The sequence below is a fragment of the Podarcis cretensis genome (assembly GCF_951804945.1).
Source record: "Podarcis cretensis genome assembly, chromosome: 3".
Taxonomy (NCBI): domain Eukaryota; kingdom Metazoa; phylum Chordata; class Lepidosauria; order Squamata; family Lacertidae; genus Podarcis; species Podarcis cretensis.
In genome coordinates, this window is record NC_137172.1 from 57,609,708 (window position 1) to 57,636,534 (window position 26,827).

General features: G+C 43.8%; 1 protein-coding gene and 1 long non-coding RNA gene across 6 annotated transcripts in view; one reads left to right on the forward strand and one right to left on the reverse strand.

Moving 5' to 3' along the window:
* Positions 1-10,826: 10,826 nt before the first annotated feature.
* On the reverse strand, positions 10,827-26,820 carry LOC307213576. Its single transcript, XR_013837577.1, has 4 exons — positions 25,745-26,820; positions 23,139-23,332; positions 17,101-18,543; positions 10,827-11,299 (listed from the first exon to the last, which is right to left on the reverse strand). It is a non-coding gene; the product is annotated as an uncharacterized lncRNA (long non-coding RNA).
* Positions 19,550-26,827, forward strand: part of RGS17 (regulator of G protein signaling 17) — a 61,706-nt gene continuing 54,428 nt past the window's right edge. For 2 of the 5 annotated variants that reach the window (XM_079971572.1, XM_079971574.1), the window contains exon 1: positions 19,729-19,831. The gene's annotated coding sequence lies outside the window, so the exon portion shown is untranslated. Of the gene's footprint in view, positions 19,832-26,827 lie in introns of all 5 variants that reach the window. The other 3 variants (XM_079971578.1, XM_079971577.1, XM_079971576.1) reach the window with 3 other exon arrangements.

Sequence of the window (26,827 nt, forward strand, 5' to 3'; positions counted from 1 at the left end):
TTAAGAGATCAAAATTAAGCAGGGCATTTCTGCCTGTCTAAGTTTTAGACAAATGCTTTCTCTTTGGCTCCAATTCCCCCCCAAAAAAATCTAGAAAGGAAGCGACAGCCATCCAAATTTTTGTACAAAGTTTGCTTCTTGCCAGGCTTGTACTATTTAAATCTGCTTGAGATCTAAGGAGAGGTAGTGTTGCAGAGCATTCTTCCCTCACCCATCTCTCATTAAAAATGGGTTCTTATAAACAGTAAGTTCATCAGAGAGAGATGGTGCATATTTCAAAAGGAGGGCAGTAGTGCAGAGCAAAGTCACGTCTATGCCTGCTGGATGCAATTTGCTCAAAGCTATCCCTTCTTTTACAGCAGCCAGCGAAGTACTGCAGTGTTTTAGCGCCTTCTTGTGTTGGTCTCTGGCAATACAAATGAAAGAAATCTCAGAAGTGCTCTCTCTTCTAAGCAGCATATAAAAACGCTGTGCGTGGACTGCTTTCTTTCATTTATTATGGAATTCCGGTTGAGAGAGTTTGCTTTAGCAGGGTGTAAAAATGGTGATACATATTCAGCTTTGCTTTTAAAATACGTGGTGTTTAAACAGTTCGTATAACTGACTCGGAACCTTCATTTGTCCCATGCATTGTGCACCTATTATGCACACCCCCGGAATCAAGTCCAAAAGAATGGGAGTCACTCCCTTCAACATATGTGCTTTAGACTACTGTCTAAATGAACTGTGTCCCCACAATAGAATAGGAAAAGATGGCCAGTCCCCTTGTCTCTTATAGTGAGTGAGAAGGTAAAGGTAAAGGGACCGCTGACCATTAGGTCCAGTCATGACCGACTCTAGGGTTGTGGCGCTCATCTCGCTCTATAGGCCAAGGGAGCCGGCGTGCAGCTTCCAGGTCATGTGTCCAGCATGACTAAGCTGCTTCTGGAGAACCAGAGCAGCACACAGAATTGCCGTTGACCTTCCCGCCGAAGCAGAACCTATTTATCTACTTGCACTTTGATGTGCTTTTGAACTGCTAGGTTGGCAGGAGCTGGGACCGAGCAACGGGAGCTCACCCCATCACAGGGATTTGAACTGCTGACCTTTTATTGGCAAGCCGAGGCTCTGTGGTTGAGACCACAGTGCCACCTGCATCCCATCTTATAGTGGGGTTCTATTCCTGTTTGCTTGCTTACTGTTTGCTGGGTACAATGTTTTTTTTAGGTGTCCCCTAGAGACACATAGGTAAACTACCACACCCCAGCATTATGGCAGGCAGACACCAGTCCCAAATATTTATATACTAATGGAAACCAAAATGGTCCCCAGGCAGCCTGTCTCCTGAAGTGAGAGGCCAGTGCCACTTCAGCACAGTCACTTTAGACAGTTGTCTAAGTCAAGTACCCCAGAAGAAAATGGCATGGAGATCACTTACCAGAAGGCGAATGAATACAGCAGACAGCCTTACAATTTCTATTTGAATCTGATTTCTACTAGCAACACAAAGCTATTAAGGGAAAAAAATTCCTTATTCTCCAATTCCTTGCTTCAACAATATACCCACTCCTACAGACCAGCAGTCTTAGGGTAGGGATAGACAGATCCGTCTATTTCCAATCTGCATGTGTTCAGGTAAACATCTTTTCCATCCCATTTTCTGCCTTTTTTAAAACTGCATGAAAAATCACATTTAGGGGGAAATGCATATGGGTAAAAATATGGGTACAATCACATTTAAATCATGCACATTTTCCCTAAAGCGCATATTTTTTTTTGTACATACACATCTTGAGCTGAGATCTACATTGCAAAATTTGGAGAATTGCATAATCAAAACAGTAGTTGTGTTCTGATCTGTGTATTAGTCCAAAAGGGCATATTAAATGGATTTGCTTAAAAGTTCAGACTAAACAAAATTCTCCAGTATCTTTTCCTCGGGATTTGCCCCAGGTTTGAGGGGACCCTCAGCAAAGTGCCCTCTTGTGACCTGGAAGAGGGATGAGCTCCAGCCTTACCTGGACGTGGCAGTGACAAGCAGCCGTTTTAATTTCATAGTAACATAGGAAGCTGCCTTATACCAAATCAGACCATTGGACCATCTAGCTCCATATTGTCTTCACTGAGAAGCAGAGGGTCTTAGGAGTTTCCCAGCCCTACCTGGAGAGGTTGGGATTTGAACCTGAAACCTTTTGCAAAGCACTCCGTTCACTCTTTGCCAGTCATTCAAACTCCCAGGTTTGTGTGGCTTTCTTCTTCATCAGACCTTTCTCATCTGGCAGAATTATGTGCCTGAGATTTGATTAAGACTTGATTAAGTATTTTGTTCCAAAATAAATTACCCCAGAGGCATTTTGCACCTTTAAGAAATAAAAATGCCTTCGGATTTTCATCCTAACTATTGTTAATTGACAATTTTTATCCATGTACCTATAATTTTATCTAATGTTACCAGCTTATATTTCATAGTCATATGAGACCTAGTATTATTTTTATTTATAAAATTTGTATACCACCTTTCATCCGCAGGTCTCAGGGTGGTAGTATCAGAGCCACACACATCAAAGAAAATGGTAAGTCTCCACCTCATACATTCTCCACTGATTTACTTACAGTCCACCCAATTACCCTCACACCTCACACGACAGAGTTGTCCCAAAAGAAGGTATTGGCTGAGATGGCAAGATGCACGAAAGCCAACTAGACATGCAACTGGCTCTTACTTCAGCACTGGCAAGACGACAAAGCCCTCCACCTTATCTAATTGTGGCAGGTTATAAACTAGAGTCAGAAAAATCTAGACTTGGGGAACTCGGGAAAGGCCAGTTCTGTCTGCTCTCCACTCCTCATTATCTGCCACCAGAGGCAGCTATCTCACTCTGCTTAATAATAGGGACAGCCCACTCAACATGTACCACTTTCACCCACACCCATACTTTCTTCCTTTAGGCTTACCTTATGAAGATAACCCTTCACAGCACCAATCATTTCCTTATAGGATAATCTAGATTACAGCAGAGTTGCCAGCATTTCAGTTGTCCCCTGCCATTGTGCCTTTAAAAAAGGCTTGATATGTGTGAATTAGCTGGTGATGCTTTTAGCTGCATAACCATAAACATCACCAGCTTCTCTAACTCCTGCTTATCCAGCCACAACAGCAGGACCTGGTTAAACCTGTTGGCAACGCAAGATGCCGATTATCCGAACGAAAAATCAGTTATAACAGAAGCACCACTCTGATGGGGTCCTTTAATTGACAGGCCACTCCATAACGCTGGCATCTGCATCTTTAAGGTTTGACTCTTGTCATTTTGTAACTTCTGCCACATCCATCAGTTGCAGAATCCATTGTAGCAGAGAGCATAATAAATGCTGAGAAGCAGTCAGGCACCCACCACACCTTCAGCAAGCAAATCAGTCAAGAGCCCTGCTACAGAAAGCAGAAACAGATCTGATCAAAAGCTTCATTGGGACATTTTAGGGGAGGAAACCATATTATCATTATTGGGGGGGGGACTTTCTGCCATATACACAGCTTGAAGACTATTTTTTTAAAGTAAGGTAAGGTGCTAGCCAGTGCTTTTTTCTGGGGGGACGCAGGGGCATGCACACCCCTCAACATTTTGTGAATTTAAGTTTGGCCTCATTGAGGGACAGTATTTCAATATGAGTAGGAAAATGAGAGTACCCCTAAACATTTTTTTTTAAGAAAAAAATACACTGGTGCTAGCTGATTGACAACCTGATCCTACCCATTTTTCCTCTATAAGCAGCTGAATATTTCATCCACTACATGTGCAAAATTTAAACATTTACCCGTGGAAACATTTTGTCCGTCTGGAATATTTATATACTATCCATGAGTTTTGCAGATCCCTCAGGGCAGCTCATAACAATCACCAAAACAATATCAATGTTTAACAAATGTTTACATTTTAAAATAAATCCCAATTAAAAATTATTAATTAATACAGAAATAACACAGAATTGGGGGGGGGGTCCTGCAGAATCAGTAAACAACATGTTAGCAGCTTTGAAACCAGCTTAGGTCATATGCTGGGTATCTTGGGAACATAAAAAGTCTTCACTGAAGTGACTTCCAGTTTGGCAGTGGGTGGAGTGCCAGTAAAAAGGCCTCTTTCCACTGAACCTCAGAAAGCCAAGTAGGTGCAGGAGGGAGTAGGAGGAAATGGGGAAAGTTAACTCTTTCTAAGCTCCCATGTAATTTCCAATATATGTTCTTGAAAATCCAAGCCAACTCTGAAGTCTTTCTCAGCGTAAAACTCCATGTCTGAGACAAACCCCAGTTCAAAAGAGCAAGCAGAACATGACAAGAAATACCTCAGTTTGAAACTAGGTAGCTTCTGTCAATCAGAGCAGGAGACACTGGGCCAAATATTGCTAACCTATATAAAAGCTCTGAACAGCTCAGTAGGAGGTTACCCTGAAAAATTGCTTGTCCCTATAAGACCACCTTGGAAAATTTCACTTGTGGGGCTCAAACCCCACAGAATAGCACAGGGCAGTGACCTGAAAATTGTCATTTGGTGTACAGATGCTTCTAATGAAATAAATAAGCAGGCAAACAAACAGCTGGCCCAGCCTAAGGCTCCTTCCTGTGCGCCTGTGCCTGGTGCTGGCTTGGAGTGGTACCAGCAGCAAAGCAGTGGAGCTGATTCCATCAAACAGCAGGAGTCGAAGCAGCTGCTGGTTCTCCAAGGATTCCTTGAAGGAGCCTTTGCACAACTGTCGCCTCCCTCCTACCACTGGGATGCTTGCATGCAGCATGGAAACTGCAAGGCAATTATCACCTCTAGGGGGGCTCTTCTTGTTGTTTCTTTTTTTCCTTTTGGTTTCAACTTCTTTATTATTATTTTTCCCTCATGAATGTAACCATAGAAAAATCATGTCAGTTTTCAAAGGGGCAAGGGATTTTTTATTTTAAAAAAACCACACACACACACACACACACACACACACCTCCCTCCTACAGATCCAAACAAGGAATTGTTCTACTAAGAGAGTGATCGAGGAATGTGAGGTTCTTCTTTGCTGAAAATGATTTGGTGGAATATAGGAAACAGCGTGCGTCTGGGGAGCTCCCTTTTTAATTGCTTACTTAATTACAGTCAGTGGGTGAGATCTGATGTAATGATGTTCAAGCTCTACGTACAACTGTCTCCAGCAGCAGCAGCAGTTGCCATAGAGGTTGCACAACATTGTCTTGTGTGACAGGTTTCCCACATGCTGACAACCTTTGGAACTCGCTCCCACTGAATGTCAGGCAGGCGCCTTCTCTATAGTCTTTTCTGCCCATGCTAAAGATGTCTGCCTTTCAACAAGCCTTCTGAAATCTTTATCCCAGTGGGTATCTGTCATGAATTAGAATTGATGTTACGTATGTGCTGCTGCTGTTTTCAAATTGTTTTATCAGATGATAGGCCTTGCATTTAAAAAGGCTGTCATCAATACCTTGAAACACTTTTTCCATAGGGAGTTTCCCTACATTTTCACATTGCCGTCTCATGTTGCCCCATGTGGCAGAGTAGAACACTCCTGGTATAGTATATTATGCAACTTGTCACACCAGATTAATCACCTGGGTTGCTAAGTAGAGCACAGTGTTTTTATTCTGGAATTTTTTCTGGGAAGGTGAAAAAAGCAGATGGGGGAGGAAGGTCCTTCACAGCTACTATCTTATTCTATGTGGGGGGGGGGGAGAGAAGTGTAATGTTTGCTCTTTGGTGGTTGTGGGATTCATTTTCTGTCTGGAAAATAGCAAATTTGCTTATTTTCCTAGTGTCCCTTGGTCATGTATGTTTTCATATGTTATGGATTGTTGAGGAAAGCAAAATAAGCCATTTTAAATGCAAATATTAGCCAATGGAGCAACTGACTATAGAGGCATGTACAAGCAATTCAAGTTTCAGATTGATAGTTTCCTTATCATCTGGTTTGATATGTTTGACAATTTTGTCTGTGCCTGATAACAAAGTCCATTCAAGCATTTTGAATTAACACTTAAAAAAAAAAAGTACAAGGAAAATATTCGTTTTCCCTATGTGCATGCTTGCCTGCAGCTTATGAGCTCTTTGGGGACAGTAAGCTATATTTAGCATCTATTAGTTCTAATTACTTCCTTCTTTCCCCATATACAATTCTCTCATCTCTCGATCTCTCAGGCCCCATCTCCGCCATACATTTAAAGCAATGCTACAGCTCTTTAAATAGTTACTGCTTTCCCCCAAATATTCCTGGGAGTTGCAGTTTGTTAAAGGTGCTGAGAGTTGTTAGAAGACCCCCATTTCCCTCACAGAGGACTGGAAAAATTCATTGGAGGATAAGCCTTTCAATGGCTACAAGCCTTGATGGCTGTGCTCTACCCATCCTGTCAGAGATAGTATGCCTCTGGGAGACTCAGTAAGTGGGGAAGGGTTAAGCACTCCTTCCTGCCTGCCAGCTCTCCCTTGTCCTCAGTGCTCCTGTGAGGGGAACAAGAGGACAAATTCTTATACCCATCTCTGGTACAGCAGGCATGTGGAATAAAGATTCACTACATTTACCATATCTAGGCAAGTACGAATACTGTAAGCTTAAAAAAAAAAAGTGTTCTGTAAACCTGAACTTGGAACAACTTCAAAGAAACTATAAAACTATTGTTTTCTTTCTGCATCTCCACAATGAAAAATGCTCTCTGGGCACGTTTCAAGAAATTTACAAGTGTTTGTCATTCCTGGTTTAAACCCTGAAGCCCCTAGAGCTAAATGAACATCTTCTTTCAGTAAGCACAGGTGCCTGTCTCCTCCCTGTTCAGCCTCTTCCTGCCCACAAGGACAAATGCACAGAAAAGGTTAACCTTGGCCCTTTAGGATGAGCTCCTTGCAATTATGAAAACTGCTGGGGATACAGCAAGAGGTAATATAAAGAACAAAAATCCTATTAACTTCAACGGGGTTAGGGCTGGTCGAGCACTTTGAGGATCAATGGGCACTTGAGGGCTATTATTCAGTCTGAAGTCGTTGACAGCAAATGATATTTGCCTGAATAAAAATTGATTAAAGATCAAATAAGGGCCTAAGAGCCTGGCTCTGGAATCTTGAATTATTTGGTTTAATAGCCACTTGCCATGCACAGATTGCAAAGAAGGTTCGCCTTTTTTTCTTTGCAAAATGAAATTATAGAGCTGGAACAAGATTTGGGGATATTCTGAAAAATGAATGACCATTAAGAATGCCAAGCATGTGATAAGGCAGAAAGATCTAACGGCACAGTTCCCCATTTCAAATTTCATTATAAAGTTGGAAGTATTATGTAAATGAAACGCTCTTAAAAGTTGCAAATATTAAACAGAGGCTTCGAATAATCTGCTCTTGGCCTGTACATTTGATGCAGCCAGTTAGGTAACACACCCAGTGCCTGAACATTCCTGTCTCTCTGATGAATGGTCATGGCTTGTTGATAAACTGCATGGTTTGCATGCAAGAGGTCCCAAGTTCAGCCCCAAAGATCTACAGGTAGAGCTGGGGAAAGGCTCCTTTGAAACCTGTCTTGAAATCTACTGCCAGTTGGTATAGACTAGATAGAAAATGATCTGACTCCATGTAAGACTTATTCTACAATGAAAGACAAAAGAAGCAGTTCACCAATATCAGAAAAAGTGAATCAGAAAGAGCTGATGAGGTGCAATTTTAATTTAATGAAGACTACCCAATGCATGTTCAGCAGAGGAAACAGTTGACCATATATATATTTGGAAAATGGGCTTCTTTTGCCCAGGGGGAACAAGTCATATCACTGCTCAGCCTTCTTCTTTATCCTATCAGCCCCAACCAGCATGGTCATTGGTCAGGAATTCTGAAAGTTGCAGCCCCAGGTGTCTTAACAGTGGCACATTGAGGAAGGCTCAGTCATATGAACTTCCTGAGGTGCTACAGTTGTAAGAAGGCTGAACTCAGTACAGTGCACTGCATGGTGCTTCTAGATGGGCTGCTCAGCTCTCCTTTTAGCTTGGGGCATGAGATTGCCAATTTCTGTTGCAAAAACAAAAATTTAGCACATCTACAAAGCTGCAAACGAAAACCAAATATTTAATGAGAAAGCTCATTAAGATGTGTTTTTGCTTGCAAATAACTTGAAGGTCACGTTTCCTTTGCAACACATCAGAAGGGCTACATGAAAATATGCAGCGGGTGATTCTGTTATTTGCATGGAATCTTTCCATGCCCCCCCCCCAAATACTTTCTGTCAAATTGTCATAGGGTTTAAGTGCTATTTTTAGCATCCAGGAGGCTCCAAAAAAATTTTTTTACAGGTCAGAGATTCCTAATGGAAGTAATTGGATTTTTAATTAGTTCTTTCAAGTTTCTAAATTTGGCATTTCCAGCAAATAGCCAGTTGCTATACAAGCAGAAGAAAGCAAAGCAATAATTATGAACAGTTTGCACCCCTCTCTGCTGGAAGCATGGTTCACTTCCTAGTGTCTTTGCTGACCCTTGGAAAGAACATGAATAAAGCAGTTCAGAGTGTTCAGCCAATTTAAGGGCTTGGTTGACTGAATATTCAAAGCCCTCTAATTGAATTGCAGATACCACATATTGTGTGGGGCTTTCTTTGCTATGGTGTATCGTATGGGGGGGGGGGACACATCCTAGTCAATTAGTGGTGGTTGGAATGATAATAAAACATGCACCCATCTTTAAAAATAATTCCCCCGTCCATTCTGATTGGGAGTAGTCAGGGACTAATTTGAGATAAACTTGAGTTTCCCCCCTGATTGGCACATATTTCCAAAGCCGCTGTTTTCAGTGCCAGGATAATGTCTGGGAACATGAGAAGTGATCACTGAAAGATGTCTTTCAACATCTACAAAGCTCCTTCCTCTTTTCAACCGCCCCCCTCTCCCCAATTCTGGTTTTGAAGAATAGGATTTGGCGACAGGAGGCATAAGCTCCAAGTGAACTGGAAGCCCAATGCTCCCCCCCCCCCCCCAGGTAGAAATGAATCATTGTGGATTTATTTCAAATTTTTGCTGGCAGTGCCTGAAAGTCAGAGTTGGCCTTCCAGATGTTGATGAACACCAACTCCCATGAGTCCCAGGCAGGATGGCCCATGGCCAGGGATGATAGCCACTGTAGTCCAACATCTGGAGAACCACGTTTCCCACCCAGCCATGAGTCTTGAACTTGTACTACAGCAGCATGCCAGTGTGAAGTTCTCCTTTGCAGCCCTCTAACGTAAAGTAGATCACTAAGTCTTCTTAGTCAAAATGTACAACAAAAAATAAAAAAATTGTCCAGTAGCACCTTAGAGACCAACTAAGTTTGTTCTTGGCATAAGCTTTCATGTGCATCCATACTTCTTCAGATACACTGAAACAGAAGTCACCAGACCCTTATCTATAGTGGGAAGGTGGGGTGGGGTTTTTCTCAGGAGGGTAGTAGGAAATGGATGATTGACTCAATGGGTATAGTAAACCTGTTGACGACTGTTAAAGGTAAAGGGACCCCTGACCATTAGGTCCAGTCGCAGACGACTCTGGGGTTGCGGCACTCATCTTGCTTTATGTGGCCAGCATGACTAAGCTGCTTCTGGCGAACCAGAGCAGTGCTCGGAAACGCCGTTTACCTTCCCGCCGGAGCGGTACCTATTTATCTACTTGCACTTTGATGTGCTTTTGAACTGCTAGGTTGGCAGGAGCAGGGACCGAGCAATGGGAGCTCACCCCGTTGCGGGGATTCAAACCGCCAACCTTCTGATTGGCAAGTTAACAACTGCAATTAGTCCTACAGAAAAAAGCAAGGGGTAGTATGCATCCAATATCTCTATGAAGACCAGGTCTCACCATAGTTTTCAGTTTAGTGATAAGTTGTAATTCAGCAACTTCTCTTTCAAGTCTGTTTCTGAAATTCTTTTGTAATAAGACAGCTGCTTTGAGATCCTGTATTGAATGTCCTGGGAGATTAAAGTGTTCTCCTACTGGCTTGTCTGGCTTGTGATTCCTGATGTCAGATTTATGTCCATTTATCCTTAAGCCTTCTTAGTTGTAGCACCCTGGGATAAGTGCCTTTCCGAAAGAAGCTTGCCCCGTGTCAACCCTGATGTCATCCTAGAATCAGGTGGACACCTTTTTAAAAATAATTTGTCTGGGCATGTGATGTAAACTAGTTTTAATTCTGGTATTATATACTCTGTTGACTTCTGTTGATGTTCTATTGGTTGATGTCAGTCAACAAGGCAGGTTCAGAGAAAGCGAGAGAGAACACAGCTCTAATTTTTCATATATATGCTGTCCTGAAACTCTTGCACTGAAGAGCGGCATAGAAATTTTCTAAAGAAACAAATATTGGTTTATTGATTTAGGTAATTTATAACCCACTCTTCATTAAAACTAGCCCTGGAGCAGAGTACAACATAACCATATATAATACATAATAAAAGAAAGCAACCTGAAATATCAGACCACAACATTTCAAATTTATCAGGTATCACGAGAGTGACAAAACAGCTCCTGCAGTCAAATAACCAAATGCCTGAACAAATAAAAAAACAAAATTTAAAGGACACCTAAAATTCATTGCAGTTGGTAATGACTATCAGGGGTCAGATGGAATATGCCCAAGTTTATCTTATCAGAATTCCTAGCACAACAGAAGGATTAGATCAGACATAGGCAAACTCGGCCCTCCAAATGTTTTGGGACTACAGCTCCCATCATCCCTGATCATTGGTCCTGTTAGCTAGGGATGATGGGAGTTGTAGTCCCAAAAACATCTGGAGGGCTGAGTTTGCCTATGCCTGGATTAGATAAACCAGAAAACCTCAACTCTTGGTGCCGGCAGGAGATGGATGGGAAAGAAGCAGAGCTTGCTGCAATTGCTTGCAAACCACACACATTTTAATAAGTGTATCTGATGCAAAGCTTTATTAATGGTGAGAAAATACAATTGAAAAGGGATGACCATGTGCTGAAAACTTGCCAGGATTGGGCTCCAGGACTGGGTTAAAATGCACCACCCTCAAAAAATTATGATATTCACTTTGTGATTGTTAACATTTATTTATTTATTCAAATATTGATACGCCACTGTTCATAAAACATATCTGTTTTGCTTGGGGTTTTATTTTTCCAAAGAAGGACCTCAACACTTGTTGACTATCAGAAAGCCACCGTTGTTGGGTTTGTGTGTCTTTGAAATACAGCAAGACAATGTTTTCATATCATTTGTAATGGTTTAATAGTGAGCAACAAGCATGGCTCTTTTCTCACAAAGAACAAAGGCCCTGGTTGGTATCCTTATCTCCCATCCACAAGGCTCCTCATCTGCAAGAAAACAAAAAACAAACAAGCAGAAAGCAATATTATTACAGGAGGAAGAAACCCAGAAACCACAGCAAAAAAAGAAAATAAACACAAAAGCATGTGAGCAAATGAACAAAAAAATGATAAACATGGAGATGGACAGAGACACAGAAGAACAAGCCAGGAAACAAGCGAAAGGATGAAAAGGAGGGACACGATCCTCCGACCTACTAGGTCACACCTGCGTGGGATATTTGAAGGGAATGTGTTTATGTCATTTCTAATGGCTTTAATGTCTTTGTCCTAAGAAGAGGCCTTTCTTCTGTGGTTCTGAGTGCAGCATGTTAGTCTCACAACAGATGTGTGAAGATATATGAGGCTAAGATGTCGGGCCAGTTTTTACAGATGTACAAATATCAACAGGTTTCTTCTCCATGTTGTGATTGCTCTCAGCCAAATGTGCTGTGCCGTGCTGTTAGGGATGCTGCAAGCATTTGGAAAGGGGTGCTCTAAAATGCAGATTTTCATATTACTCAGGGCATGGAGAAAGTGGATCGAGGAAAGCTTTCCTCCCTCTCTCACATACCTAGAACTCATGGATATCCAATGAAGTCAGATGCTGGAAGATTCAGCACAAATAAAAGAAAATGATTCTTCTCACAGCACTTAGTGGAACTTTGGAACTCACTGCCACAGGAGACAGAGGAGGCCCCCAACCTACAGGGCTTTAAAAAGAGGATTAGACAAATTAATGGAGGAGAGGGCTATTCATGGCTACTAGCCATGATGGCTATGCTCTTCCTTTACACTTAAGAGGCAGCAACGCTTCCTCTAATACCAGTTGTAGGAAACCACAGGAGGGGAGAGCACTCTGGTGCTTGGGTCCTGCTGGTGGGCATCTTTTTGGACTATTGGACTAGACAGGTTATTTGTTTGTCCAGCTGTCCCTGTTGGAAAGCCCACATGCATTTGCATGGCAAATGCAGCCTTGATTGTTGTCTGATGTGGAAGCAGTCAGGCTCACTGCTGCTCACCTTGCAGCCACATGCCACAACCATTTGTGCCACTACCAGGGAAAAGGCCATCTGATATTCAGACAACTTGTGCTGCTGTATGGGATGGAAGGTGGCAACTAGGTATATATATATATATATATATATATATATATATATATACACAGAGAGAGAGATATATATACACACCGTATTTTATTTTTCCATGTATAAGACAATGCTTTTTGCTTTAAAAAATTAGGCAAAAATTGGGTGTCGTCTTATACATGGAAAGTGAATGCAGATGGGGCATGCGATTACTGGCAGCAGCAAGCAGGATATTGGCAGCGGCGATGGGGTGGGTGATTGGTGGCTGCGGCAATTGGGCAGGCGATTGGCTGCTGTGGCGAGGCGGGCAGTGATTGGCGGCTGCGGCAAGTGTGTGGGTGAGCTGTTGATGGTGGTGAGTGGGCAGACAATTGGCAGCTGCAGCGAGGTGTAAGGTTGGCAGTGGCTGTGGCAAGCGATCGGCAGTGGCAGGCAGGCGAGTGAGCGATTGGCGGAAGTGACCTCTCCCACCCCACCCCACCCCAAAAAGCTGAACAATTTAATTTCTTGATTTTGGGTTAAAAAAATAGGTGTCATCTTATACATTGGGGTGTCTTCTACACGGAAAAATACAGTATATCATATGTGTTTAATAATCATGCAACAAGCATGATGAGATGGCTGTGCAATTTCTTTGGCTATGGTTGCATGAAAGAACAAGGTTATTTGGAAGTCAAAGTCATTTTGGAACTGACTTCCTATGCAATCTGCTTAAGAAGAGAACCCAAATGCTTTTAGCTGAATTCCACTGGAATGGCTGCAGCCACAATTTCACTAGTTGTTGCTCTAGAGTTTTGGGTCACTTTGTTTTTTTAACCGCATTTTATTGATCTTCAGTTATAACAGGACTGAACCACAATAATGTTATTACCAGTTCACCCCTCTCCCCGAGGTACAGAGACAGCATTAAAAAATAGTATATTGGAATCAAGACTTTATTTAATAAAATGGATATACCACTTGATTGCTTTTAAAAAGGGGGGAAGGCGCTACACAATTTACAGCTGTATAAAAGAGAACAAGGAAAAACTATTGATAAAAAAATTTAAAAAACAGGAATTAAAAATATTCAGAAGGAGCTAAAGATATCAAAAGCAGATAAAAAAACAAAATACATGTTTGGGTTGGCTTGCCTAAACAAAAATGTTTTAAGCAGGCACCAAGACTCCAGTGGAGATGCCAGCCTGATGTCAACAGGCAGGGAGTTCCAAAGTGTAGGTGCTGCCACCATTTCTTACAAGTGTGGAATGGGTATTATGTGGCATGTGTAACAGTGTCAGTTCAACGCTCTGTAAGAAATCTCTAGTCTGCCTCATAGAACTAAACGTATCATTACTTCCTCAGCCTTTGTCTTCTAAATCAGAGATGCACAGCTCAACTTGCTATTCAGGGTTTTCTAAAATCCATCATTTCCCAGGTGGATCCGACTCCAGTCTCAGGCACAAGATGGAAGCCCTTGCTGCAAATGCTGCCAGAATGCGACAAAAATATATATGCAGAAGTGTATGGTTGATCATAAGGATCTGATGTCAAGATTTGTTAGCCCATGGTTACATTATTGCTTAATATATTGCATTATATTATGCTGTTTATATTTTATTTTACTCTTCTTGTAAATATATGTGGTGGTTCATTTTTAATTGTGGTTGCTATCGCTTTCTGGCTGAGACAATAAAATCTATATCGATTCCAAATCACGGTCCCTGTTGAATCTTCGCCTTGGCGTGAGACAGAAAACATAATTTTGTTGTTTTCTGAGTGGCATTTTAAAAAATGCCTCGGAAATTCTAATGCTGGAATTTCCAGCCCAGGAAGTATCTGTAATTGAGAGTTTGCCAACCTGTACTCAACATAGATTTTTATTTTTATATGGCTGTTTTTGGTTTTTCTTCAACAATCAGGGTGTTTATTTAAAAATAACAAATAAGAGGCATTTAATTAACAGCCTTTCCTCTTCCAAAGGCTTTCTCCAAGTTTCAGGCTCCACTCCCTTTCTAAATTACTAGGATAGAACAATGGGGCATAATTAGAGCATGCACAGGACAGCTTATTAATAAAGAACCCAATCTATTCTTTGCAGAACACAGCAGGTCTGGAGGCCCTGTGTATAAGCACTGTGTGTACAGAAGAGGGCAGCATTATGTGGCATGTACTTCCCATGGGTGCAGTGATCTGGATATTATTGCACAGGTGCCAAAGCATGCAGGATTTTAAAGCACACTGCAGCCAACACTGAATAAATTGGGTCCTATCTGTGTGTGTCCCCTACTGTACACTGAACACTCTGGGGGACTTAAAAAAGCATCAGAAATGCAAGAATTAAAATACATAAATGCATCTCATCAAGCAATCACTAAAAAACAAAACCCTGTATGTAACTGTATATAAGAAGAGATTTCCTCATAACAAGTATGTCAACTCCAATGATCTGTATTAAAACTGTCTACTGAGGGAAAGTATTCTCTTTTAAACCCAAGCACTGTTGTCACTGAAAACTAATAAAACACTAAAAGGCACTAAAACTGTGGGGCAGGGAGAGGGAAACATACTTGAATGGCACTGTAGCAGGGCTGCTACCAAAAAGGCTCTGTCTCTCATCACTACCCTCTGGATTGAAGAGGTCCTCTGTAAATAATCTTAGGCACACATGTGAACCCATGACCCCATGAGGTCATGATTGTTGTTGGTTTCTGCAGGAATAGCATGGAGGACTTGATCTCCTAGTCACCCACCACAGACACTACTACTAGCCTAGTGTATCTGAATGCACTAGCATGGCTTGCAGTGCCTGGAGGACCAACAAATGCAGGAAATTTCCATTACAATATCAGTCCAATTGAGAGTGCTACTGAGAACCAGCAACAGCTAGATTTTTTTCATTTAAAAATTTGTGAAATAATTCCCATCAATATTGTTGAGTCCCTGGGTTGATCCATTGAACTGCACCATTGATTCCACATGTATGAACTGCCCATACCCCACTCCCAGCCTTCCTCTGTGTACGAACCATTAATGGACCAATATTATATTCCACATCTATGCACTCCTCCTGCATAGTCTAGAAACACGCCCATGGTTCTTTAGGGCCAAAAAAGGAGCAACAGAAAAACAAATCCATGTGTTGGAAGCGGTCCTACCACCTCACCCCTCCCCCTATAAGGCAGGGAGGCCACTGGAAGCAAGTGTCCTGTTTCACACAACAGCTTCAGAAGTGCGGTGGATCTCTGACCCATGGGGAGAGTTCAGGTTCGGGTGAAGAGCAAGGCAAAGTAACACTAGGTCTGGGACTAGTGTTGATGCCAAGTAAGGCACCCTGGACAGCTCCATGCTGGGCTCGAACTTCAGGCTCTACAACAGCACCACTGAGCAGCCCACCTCATCGCAGGCCCTTCTTTGTGTGCCTCCTTGAGAGGTCCAGAGGCTGGCAATACACAAACAGGCCTTTTCTGTAGTTCTGGAATGCTCTCCCCAGGGAGGTTTGGCTGGCACCTTCATTAAACATTATACACAAGGTATGTCCCCTGTCAGATCATGCCACCATGATGTCTGCAAATCCCCTTGTCTGAAAAAACACAATGGGAAGATATGGTTTTCTCATTGAAGGAAGCACACCCTGCCCCACCAGGAAAAAAAGAATGGTATTGTAGCCAATGGAGAAAGAAGCACAAGGGGTGTGTGCATCTCATTTTCTGCAACCCAGCAACCAACTGCACAGTCTTGCTTGCAGTGCCTTCTGAACAGAGCTTTTCTATGAAGAGACTGGAGCTGGAGCTGAGCTGAGCACTCATGAAGAGAAGCAGAGCTCTGAACAGTGAACTTCTATCATTCTATAATATTTGTGAACTTTTCAGTGCAGTTGGGGCCTCATTTGATTTTAATTCTAAATTACGTATTGAACTGCCTTGCATCCACCTACCTTAAAAGCACTTCCAAGATCCTTGGCCTATGATAGGGCAGCCATAGCTGACAACTAGGTGGAGGAGCACAGCTCAGTAGCACAGCACCTGCTGTGCATGGTGAAGACCCTGGAGAGCCACTGCCGCTCAATACAGACAATACTGAGCTAAATGGATCAGTTGTCTACATGGTTTAAGGCAGCTCCCCATGCCCTTAACTTCCTTCAGATGCAGATGAATGCTATGGCTTATCATAGAGCTAGCAAGAAGTGAGACACAGTGCAGTTCATTTCTGACTGCCCATTTAGACTTTACTCTGACTGCCCATTTAGACTTTATTCAAGCAAGCATCTTCTCATTACTTTCCCGAGACTTTTAAACAAAGTTTATAGCCATGCATTACTTGGGCCAAACTTAAATGCTCTCTCTCTGTTTTCTGTTGCCAAACTGCAAACAGAGCTATTTCCCTGTTTACTTTCAGTTTAAGTGTTTGTGTTCCCTTCATGTTTAATCTTCCTTCTCTGGTGGTGCTCCTGAGTCATGTGTTAAGCCGCCTTATGAAGTTTCTCCATTAAACTATACATACATAATTTTATGTGTATGCTGCCTAAATCCTGCAATTTTTTGACTCTGAAGATTACACACAAACAAAATTACAGTGGTACCTTGGTTTCCGAACTCAATCCATTCTGGAAGTCTATTCTATTTCCAAAACATTTGAAAACCAAGGTGCGGCTTCTGATTGGCTGATTGGCCCCAGAAACAATGCCGACAGCCGAAATGGATGTTCAACTTCCGAAAAACATTCGCAAACCGGAACGCTTACTTCCGGGTTTGTGGCATTTGGGAGCCGACTTGTTCCTCAACTAAGCCATTTGGGAACCAGGGTATACAGTATACAGGGTATACTGTATACAGATAAATAAAAGAGAATAAGATGTAACATTACATAGCTATTTATTATTAGACATATTTGCATCCTATCAGTGTTTCAAGTTGCTGAGGACAATATGCATGAGATAAACAATCATTTTATTATATGGGGGAAGTCCCCTCAGGTGAGGGCAGCCTTTGCCTATCTGGAGCCCTGCAAGTCCTTTGGACTATAACACCCATCAACTTGAACTAGCATGGTTATGCTGTTTGGGGCTGATAGTTGTAGTGCAAAACATCTAGGGTGCACTAAGTTGGCAAAGACTGGCCTAGAGGTATTGGGTAATATCCAAAGCTCCCTCTCCTTGGATTTGTCTCTCCTCTGTAGCTCCCAACTCAACATCCAGAGGGTTAGGAGACTTTCAGGACCTACAAGGAGAGGAGACAGAAGTCCCATCATGTGAGTGGACTCCTTGCATGCAGTGCTGGGTGCAACCTATGTTCCTACAGCAGGACTCAAGCCCTTCTCCTGGGCTCTCCAGGCTGAGCCTGTACTTGCAGTACCATTGTAATTTGGACAGGTGGTGTAGTGCTATCATTACTGGGTTGTAAATTGTGCATGGAATATAGAGCTGGGTGACTCCATGGTGTTGTTCAGCCACTGCTGCACACTGATTGGTGCATGGATACTGTGAGCGCAGTGTCAGTGTGCAAAATCATGATTGGTGACAAGAACTTCCAGGAATGCTGTGGGCATGTCTATCAGTGTTGCTATGTTGACTTGAGTTTCTTCTACTCTTTGCAGTTTTGACCTTGTGGCAAGTTGGGCAAAGATGAAGATTATGTTGCACTGGTGTTAGCTATCATTATTGAGCCCTATGTTATAGATGAGCTACAGGATCGCCCATCCTTCTCTCAAATGCTAGGTGCTGCTCTGGCTAGAATACAGCCATTATCAAAGCCCCCACTCTCTCTTTCATAACCACTTCAGAAAACGCCTGCTTGCACAATGTGAAAATGAAACTGAACTATACCAAGGTTTGTTGGAGGAATGTGAATCTAGATTCATTTTTTAAAGCCATTGACCAGCTCTCTTTAACATTACATTGCACTAAATGCAGATCTCTTCCAGAATGTTTTTCTCCCTAACAAAATTGTCACTTGATTAGCTCTGGAAATTAATCTCAGCTTGCTGAAATACCCCACTTGTATATAGCAGCTCTTGAGAAGGGACAAGAATGTAACTCAGTGCTTCTCCATACTTCGCCAATGTGCAGCTGGGTTGGAGCAGTTTCCGTGTTTTGGAAAGTGCACAGAAGATCGCTCACAATATTTTCTTTTCCTTCTGGGGTTGCTACAATGAAAATCCTCAGGCCTCTCACCACCTCCTCATCATCTGTAACATCAGGTAAAAAAATAACAGCATATCCATTTTCTGGTTGACTTGCCAGAGGCTGCTTCACAGATTTTGACTGTGTGAAACATCATGGTTATATTTGGATTTCCTACAGCTGATATGTAGCATATGGACATCGCACACATCTGCAACTGGTACCACTGTATCAAGCAGTGTTGAATCGATTAAATTAAATAGTTTAAACAGAATTTCAAGTAAATGTGTGCAATTAATTGTAACTGTTTGGAATTCTATTGTGTTGTTATCTTCCTTAGTGGACAATGCTTTTTGATAGAGTAGGGAGAACTGGGGATGAGTTCATGCAACCAAGGGTGGCCCGAAAAAGCTTTGGGACCCACTGGACTAGGTGGACCGTAGAGCATTCAGTCAAACGCTGCCCCTGATGTTGTGTCTGGGGAGCAGGTCTGCTCTTTATTCCCCGGAGCCATCCCAGCAGGATAAGCTGCCGGACTTCTCAGCGTTGTCCGGGCTCCGGAGGCAGCTCCTCTTCCCAACACGGCCCCCCGCTGCGCTCGGACGCCCAAGTCCGAATCTAGATCGGTTGCCCCCCCCCCCCCGGGGAAAGTCAGCTCTTCTCTCTTGCTTGGCCGAAACTTAGCCGTTTCCTCCCTCCGATATTAAACAAATAAATGAGCAAATAAATCTGGAGCGGCGCCGCGCTCCCACCACCTCACCCGGGCGCTCACCTGGACGCGCGCGCGCCCCGCACAAACACGTGGCCCGCTTGCCTGCTCGCGGGGATCTTTTCTCTCCTCCGAAAAACTCAGTCCGAGGGTGGGTGGGAGGGGGGGTGTACGGGGGGGGGTCGTCTGGGCGACTCCTTCTCCCTCCTCCCCCGCTCGCCAGACAGCCTCCTCCCCCACCTCCTCGGAATCTCCCCGGGGAGGGGGAAGGCGGCGCGTGGGGGGGGGGACCGTGGGCGGCGGCGGCGTGTGTGCGGGGGAGGGGGGCAGCGAGGAGTGAGTCACGCTCGGGAGAAGCGGGGAAACTCCAGCTGCTGTGCCGGGGCCAGCGCTGGCGGCAAGGCGCGTGCGCAGACTGAGGTCTGGGCTCTCCGCCCTCCTCCTCTTCCTCCTCCTTCCCTTGCTTTGCTCCCTCTCTCTCCTTCCCCCCTCTCCCTCCCTCCCTCCCTTCCTCTCTCTCTCCCTGCCGGCTGGGTGCTGAAGTTGGGCGGATGGCAGCCCAGCAGCTCCGCTAGGGACCAGCGGCGCCAGCCTTTTTCGCCGGGATCGCTCAGGGCGGAGCGCGCGCAGCCAGGCGGGGGCGGGTAAGACGCCGGAGCGCTTTCCCTTTGGCAATCTCGGCCGCGCACGGAGCCCCGGCCCCAAAATGTCTGCTTTTGGAGGGACCCAGATGCATGCAGGGGGGAATGGCGAGAGCTCGAGCAGGAGCCTGGCGAGGGGAGAGGGCGCTCCGCGCGGGCGGAGGGCGACAGGGGGCGAGCGGGGGGGTGGCCAGCGCCTTCGGAGGTGCGCGCCTCCGGGTGTGCTGGGTGCCGGCGGGGGGGGGGGTGTTGTTTCTCTCCAGTGATGCAGAAAGGGGTGGGGAGCGAGAGAGGCTCGCCGGGGTGTCTTCCCTGGACCGACTGCCACACACACACACACACACACACGGGGGCTGCAGATGGAGGAGAAGGATGCTTGGCGAGCGAAGGGTTGGAAACGGAGCGAATCAGGGAGGCAGAAGATGGGGTTGGGGAAAGGATTTTTTTTTCCCGGGTGGGTGGGGAGAAATTTCGTGAAAAGGGGTGTAGCGCTGAAAAGAGGGGTGGCAGAGCTCCTGAAATGTGCACATGTCCGTTTTTCAGAGATGAAAAGACGCTGGGTGGTTTGGTTTGGTTTTGTAATTCCCTCAAATGCCTCTCAGAGAGGTAGCTGGGTTGATTCCCTGAAAGTCTCCAGCCGATTCACACCCCTCAAATCTCTAATGCATAAAGATCATTGCAACGTGTAGAACCATTTAAGAAAAATGTTGTGGTTTTTTTAAAGCGCTTCCAAATCTTGGATTAGAACTCTTTCCTTTTAAATAATCAGCAACAACCCCTAACGGAATTTAACATGCCACCAATTTCAGAAAGAGGGAGGGGTGAAAAGAGGAGAAACACCCGCTGAATCTCTAGTAGCTGCTTTGGTGTGAAGGGGACACCACGGAGGGATGGGAGGGGGGGTGAGAGGGGGTGACAGACAGCCTCTTTGCCTTTCATGGGGAGAGCCAGGCATGCTTCCCCCCTTTCTATACCAGGCAGAGCCTCTCCTGGCTGAACGCCACCCAGCCACCCTCTTCATGCATTCTGCGGCATCAGCAGGGGGGCTTGGACTTGGCCAGATTCTTCTCCCCATTTCTGTGAAAATGGGGGGTGAGATTGGAGGAAAGACACACACACACACACACAGAGAGAGAGAGAGAGAGAGAGAGAGAGAGAGAGAAACTAGGCTACAGCTAGCAGGATCCTTGCCAGCCTGCTTAGGCTAGAAGGGCAGCAGAGCATCTCTGCCCAGGTAGAATAAAAATCTGTTGCCCACCGACCCATAGCTGATACACTGACGGAGTGACTGAAATCTTCAGTTTTTGCTTAGAGTGTCCTGGCGGAATTGCTGACTCTGCCAATAGGCGTGTGTGTGTAATGGGGGGGGGGGACGACGACAATACACAGGGAAGGGTGGCAGATTGTGATGGATGGGATCTTCCTTTCAAAGTCAGCTCTTCCTCCATCTTTCTCTCCAGGAAGCCATGAGATCTGATGTCTCAACACTCTTTTCTGCATACCTCTCAGCTTCTAGGATTCCTTTCCTTCCAGTCAGCTTCTGGTCTCTCAGGAGAATTTTTAGGTAGATGGGCTACTCAAGTCAAGACCACTACTTCTATGCTCTTTTAAAATTTGAATTAATGGGATCTTTCTTCAAAGAGTTGTAAAATGTTTTAGTTTCTTAATTTCCATTATAGCATTGTATTAGGAAGGTGTCCAGGGGAGTAGTGAAGGGGTATTTTGGGCACTCACCCAAAATGTTGCCTACAAACCCCAGCATATATTTGTTTGTAATTTGTGTGGCAAAATCCTTACTCCCTTCATAATGGCCTTTGTACTTCTTCACTCCCCCAGTCTAGCTTTCCAGCATTGGCCCTGACAAGTAGGCAACCTGCCTTTGTGTTTCTGTACTTCATTCATACTATGTATGTTAAATTGGAATCAATCAGAAAATTATTGTCACAGGGATGTGGTTATCCCATAGCATTCTCCATTGCCCAATCTCTGCACTGCTTCTGCTCCACACCTCCTTGTTGTCATTCATAGCCTAATCCCTACACATAGTTAGTCAAAAGTAATTCCCTATGAGAACACAGGAGAGGAGCCTCAGTTCTGCATCAGAAAAGTGGTTTCTTCTATGGTCATTTGCGGAGAAGGAAGGTCTGGATTTAAACTAAACCAAAAGCTGCGCTCAAACTCCTAGAATCCTTAAACTTTCAGTTTATGAGTGGGCAGTCTGTTGTAATTCTTTGGTGATGGAGATACACTCTATACATGTTCTGAGGCACTCTTAGTTCATATGTTCAAGGGCCAAATCTTGGCATGGTAAATAGATTCTGGGTTTAGCCCTGGTCAGGCTACTCTCAAACTAAACTCTCACCCCTCTTACTCAGAATATTATAAGTGTCAGGGGACTAATGAAACATCAAACAAAACTATAATCTGTTCTTATCAGTTTTTTCTTCTCTCAATAACTTTCTGGGTCCTGTTTCGTGTGTGTCCCTTGCAGCTGAATGGGTGAAGGAACCCCATATGTCTTGTTTGAAAAGCAGAACATGAAAGATGCATAAAAATAAAGCAAAGCTGTGTGTTGGAGGTGAAGTGGAGGAAATGGAAGTTCTAACATACTGCATGGACCAGGCCTATATTTATGGCATGCCAAAGCATTGTCAGTGGGGAATGGATCAGAGACTGAGGGATTTTTTTTTTAATTTCAAGAGCCACATTCCCTGAGCGGTAATTTATCTGGGGTTGTATGCCAGTAGTGGGGAAGGAACCGAAAGTGGGAAGAGGTTACAGGATTGCATGGTCCACAAACTCTTTCTATGCCACCCCTTCTCTCTCCTCTGTCTTTTTCTCTTACACGCACATGCACATGATCTGTAAGAAGAATCAGTTCTAGGTATCTATCCGCAGCATGCATAAGAATGTATTAAATAAGTGGGGGAGGGCCATCACTGCCTTAAAAATTCACTCCTTTATACTGGGTAGCAGATAAAATTATAACACAGAAATGACTTGAACTCATGTCTTTTCAACAGGGACAAATATCTCTCTTTTTCAGTTTCCAATCTTCCTGGCATAACTGCCATGGCTTGTACATAAGCAACCCCATTTCTCTCTCTCTCTCTCTCTCTCTCTCTCTCTCTCTCTCTGTGTGTGTGTGTGTGTGTTTTGACATTTTTATAAGCTTCCTAAGGAAGGACTAGTTTAACTTCCCCTCTCATTCCTACCTTGAAATCAGAAGTATTGGGATTGAAAGGCACGTCATGCATTCTCTAAATATAGGACATGCCACAAAGAGGAAATAGAATGCCCTCCATGTTACCTTGGCCTGCTCCTTTGCCCCTAGCTGTCAGGGGACATGCTACTTATCTTGGATGTTGGCTGGAGCTCTGGGCTCAGGAGGTTATAAGCATGTGGTTGAACCTCTGGTTGGCCCACTTTGTTGAGAAACTGTTTGGCACCCTTCTTCCTCTATTCCATTCAGTCAAGATGGCTTCCTCCAGACAGTTCTAGAATCTAAGCAGAAAGAACTAAGTTGTATGTCAGTGAAGGAACCCAACGAATCTTCACTAGGTGGAGGGAGAATGGAGTTTGAGGAAACTGTAGAGAACAATGGAAGGAAGAGCTTCTAATGAAGATTCAGGAACCATATTTTCCAATCAATACAGTGGTACCTCAGGTTACGAACTTAATTCGTTCCGGAGGTCCGTTCTTAACCTGAAACCGTTCTTAACCTGAGGTACCACTTTAGCTAATGGGGCCTCCCACTGCTGTGTGATTTCTGTTCTCATCCTGGGGCAAAGTTCTCAACCCGAGGTACTACTTCTGGGTTAGCAGAGTTTGTAACCTGAAGTGTTTGTAACCCGAAGCGTTTTTAACCCAAGGTACCACTGCACTTCATCAAACTTCCTTGGTCTTCAGCTTAGTTTCCTGGTGGTCTGCCCTAGAGCAGGGACGGGGTACCTGTCATCCTCCAGATTTTAATTTTTGTTGGACTCTGGCACGACACCTATCAGCCCCAGCCAGCAAGTTTAATGGTCAGGGATGAAGGGGGCTGGTATTGGCTATGTTGGTTGGAGTTGATGGAGGCTGCTCTATTCTAAGAGTCATCCATCTTCCTAGCTCTCATATATTTGCTTAGCTCTTGTCTTGCTGATCAGCTCTATGCTGTGATCGTCTGCAGAGGAAACCCCTCACTAGAAAACAAGGACAATATTTTTTTGCAAATGTGTAAGAATAATGATGTAGCTGCTAGAGTAGTGGCATTCAACTACAGAGACCCGAGTGCAAAATCTCTCCTCAGACACAAAGCTTCCTGGGAGACTGCTGGCTATTTATTACCTCCCAGGCTATAATAAATAAAACCTTACAGGGTTGTTGTAACAATGAAAAATCAGGGTAAAATCTGCATTCACTGGATTATATTGCTCTGTCTTGCATTTTTAATTGGCTTGCAAAGAGTTGCAGGGTACATGTATTGTATATGCTAGGTAGAAGGGGTTGCCAACTTGTCTGGACGTTGGTTTTAATAGCAGCATAATACACAGGAATCAGTAGGTGAAGCTTTTTAGAAGAAAGGAGATAAGCAAAATAGTAGCAACCTGATACATGTTACTGGTAACATGCGCTGGCGGTGAATACTGAATTGAAGAGCCACCTATAACCCTTGACAATACTCAATAGCTGACTGTTTCGGCTTCTAAACATGGCCTTTCATGACAAATCAAACATTTGGGATGACTTACAAGACAATACAAATAAACTTGACAGCATATTCTAGGCGGGGGGGGGGGGGAGTGAGAGAATTTGGTAGTGATCTTGGGTCTGAGTGACTGGCATCTGCAATGGAATTTTGTAGAAAGGAGACTCCAGAATACTTTCGCCTTGAATTTGGCTTCCCATTACACACAGCTATGCTAGGCCTATTGAGCAGGGTCCAGGCTTTGGTGCGTGGTAAAGTTATCATCAGTGCATGCCTAGAAGTCAGCATTCCTCATTCATGGTGCCGATCTGGCCATCCCGGTCTAGTCATCCAAGGCTCTTGTCTATGCCATTCAGTCTGCAGCAGGCCCAGGAATGCCCCAAATGTGCTAGGAGGAGGCTTCTAATATTGTTGTTGTTGTTAAAGAGTAAAATAGGATGCTGTGGGCAGCATCATCTGTGTTCTCTAGTTTCAATCCACAAATGCGGCATTTTTCAATAATCAGAAGGTTCAGCACATCAGCTTTTTATTTAAAGTATTTTAAAAGCAAGTTTCTGTCTTAAGGCCACAAAGATGTTTTCAAAAACATGGGGTGAACCAAAATCCCAGCAACTCGAGAAAAGCAGAATTTCTGTGAATGGTCAGACTGGTTTTCAGTTATTCTCACAGCTCTTGCCCCTTACCATGGCTAGCAGAAACAAAATATATTTGGTAAAATATATAAACATATGAAGATGTATATGGGATGGAGAATCCAGCTTTTATTGGAACAGAATTGAAGGGAGATTTTAACTTTTTTTTAAAGAAAGAAAGATAGAACACAATTATCTGATAGATGCATTGGCAATGATGGATCAAAACATCCATGCAAAGCTATCAGCAGCCTGGTCCTATTGATCATTTTTATCTACCACAGCACAAAAAGTGGTTTGCACCATGTAAAGTGAAGCAGTGCCTTCTGCTGAGCCTGCTTTTCTGAGTATCTACAAATGGTGACCCACCAAACTAGCATCAGCCCACCAAAGACCTGATAAACCTTCTGGTTTTTGCTGCTTGCCTGACATTACTAAAACAGGATTGTCAAACAGCTGCCAAGTTGTGTGTCTGATGGCAAGGCTGCATTTCTTGGCACAATGGAAGAACCAGATAGATGCCTTCTTAAAACTTTTCACTCAGGCATTTCCTTTGGGGTGATCCAACTATATTGATTTATTAATCCAATCTACAGGCTTGTGATATATTTTGTATTTATTTTCTGGGTGTTATTTTGTTGTTTGCTTTTCACCATCATGACATTTTCTTGAAGTTGGCAATGTAGACATTTTTGCAAATAATTAAATAAATAGGAGGGAGGAAGAGTACTTCGTTGTCATTGCTGCAAGGAGGCTGCCGGCAACCAGATTTTTAAAGGCACCAATGGCAGTTAGGTTCTTGGATTCTTGCAGTGCTGGCTGGCGAGTTCTGTTTCAGTTGGTGAATTTCAAATTGTGCAGACTGTGTGTGGAATCTTTGTGCAAATGAAAACAAGGCTCGGTGGTCCTATGAACTAGGACAGAGATGAGCACCCCCATCCTATAATGTGAGGCTTAGTTTAAATACTTCATTAATAGGGCTGTGAGACTTGAAGTCTCCTGTTCACAAAGTATTTAATTTAGTGCACTGTATTAAAGCTACTTTGGTACCACTGAATTTGTTTAATCTAAATTGGCATACGTGGCTTGCACTGTTTGCCTTCTGCCTTCCACCCGTCTTCATGAAGACTGAATCTGAAAGACAAATAAGAATCCAGATTAAATATTAAAGAATGTCTTAAAATGGAGAATTTATGTGTGAACTCTTGACAGAAAATAGCCTGATATGTGGGGTTAGAACTATTGGAAAGGTGCCCCATCAATATCCTTTCCCTTTGCTTTGTAATGAAGTAAAACTCCTCAGGAATGTAACTGCTGCCTTATCCTGAGTCAGACCATTGGTCAATTTAGCTCGGTGATGCCCACACAGGCTGGAATCAGCTTTCCAGGGTTTCAGACAGGCGACATAAGAATATAAGAAGAGACTGCTAGATCTAGTCAAGGGCCATCTACTCCATTATCCTGCTCTTGCAGTGGCCAACCAATTGCCTGTGAGAAATCTGCAAGCAGGACCTGAGCACAAGAGTCCTCTCCTCTCCTGCTGTTTCCAGCAACTGGTATTCAGGAGCATTACTGCCTCTGACTGTGGAGGCAGAGCACAGCCATCATGGCTAGCAGTCAGCCTTACCTGAGTATGGGACCTTCGACATGCAAAGCAGATGCTCTGCCACTAAGAAA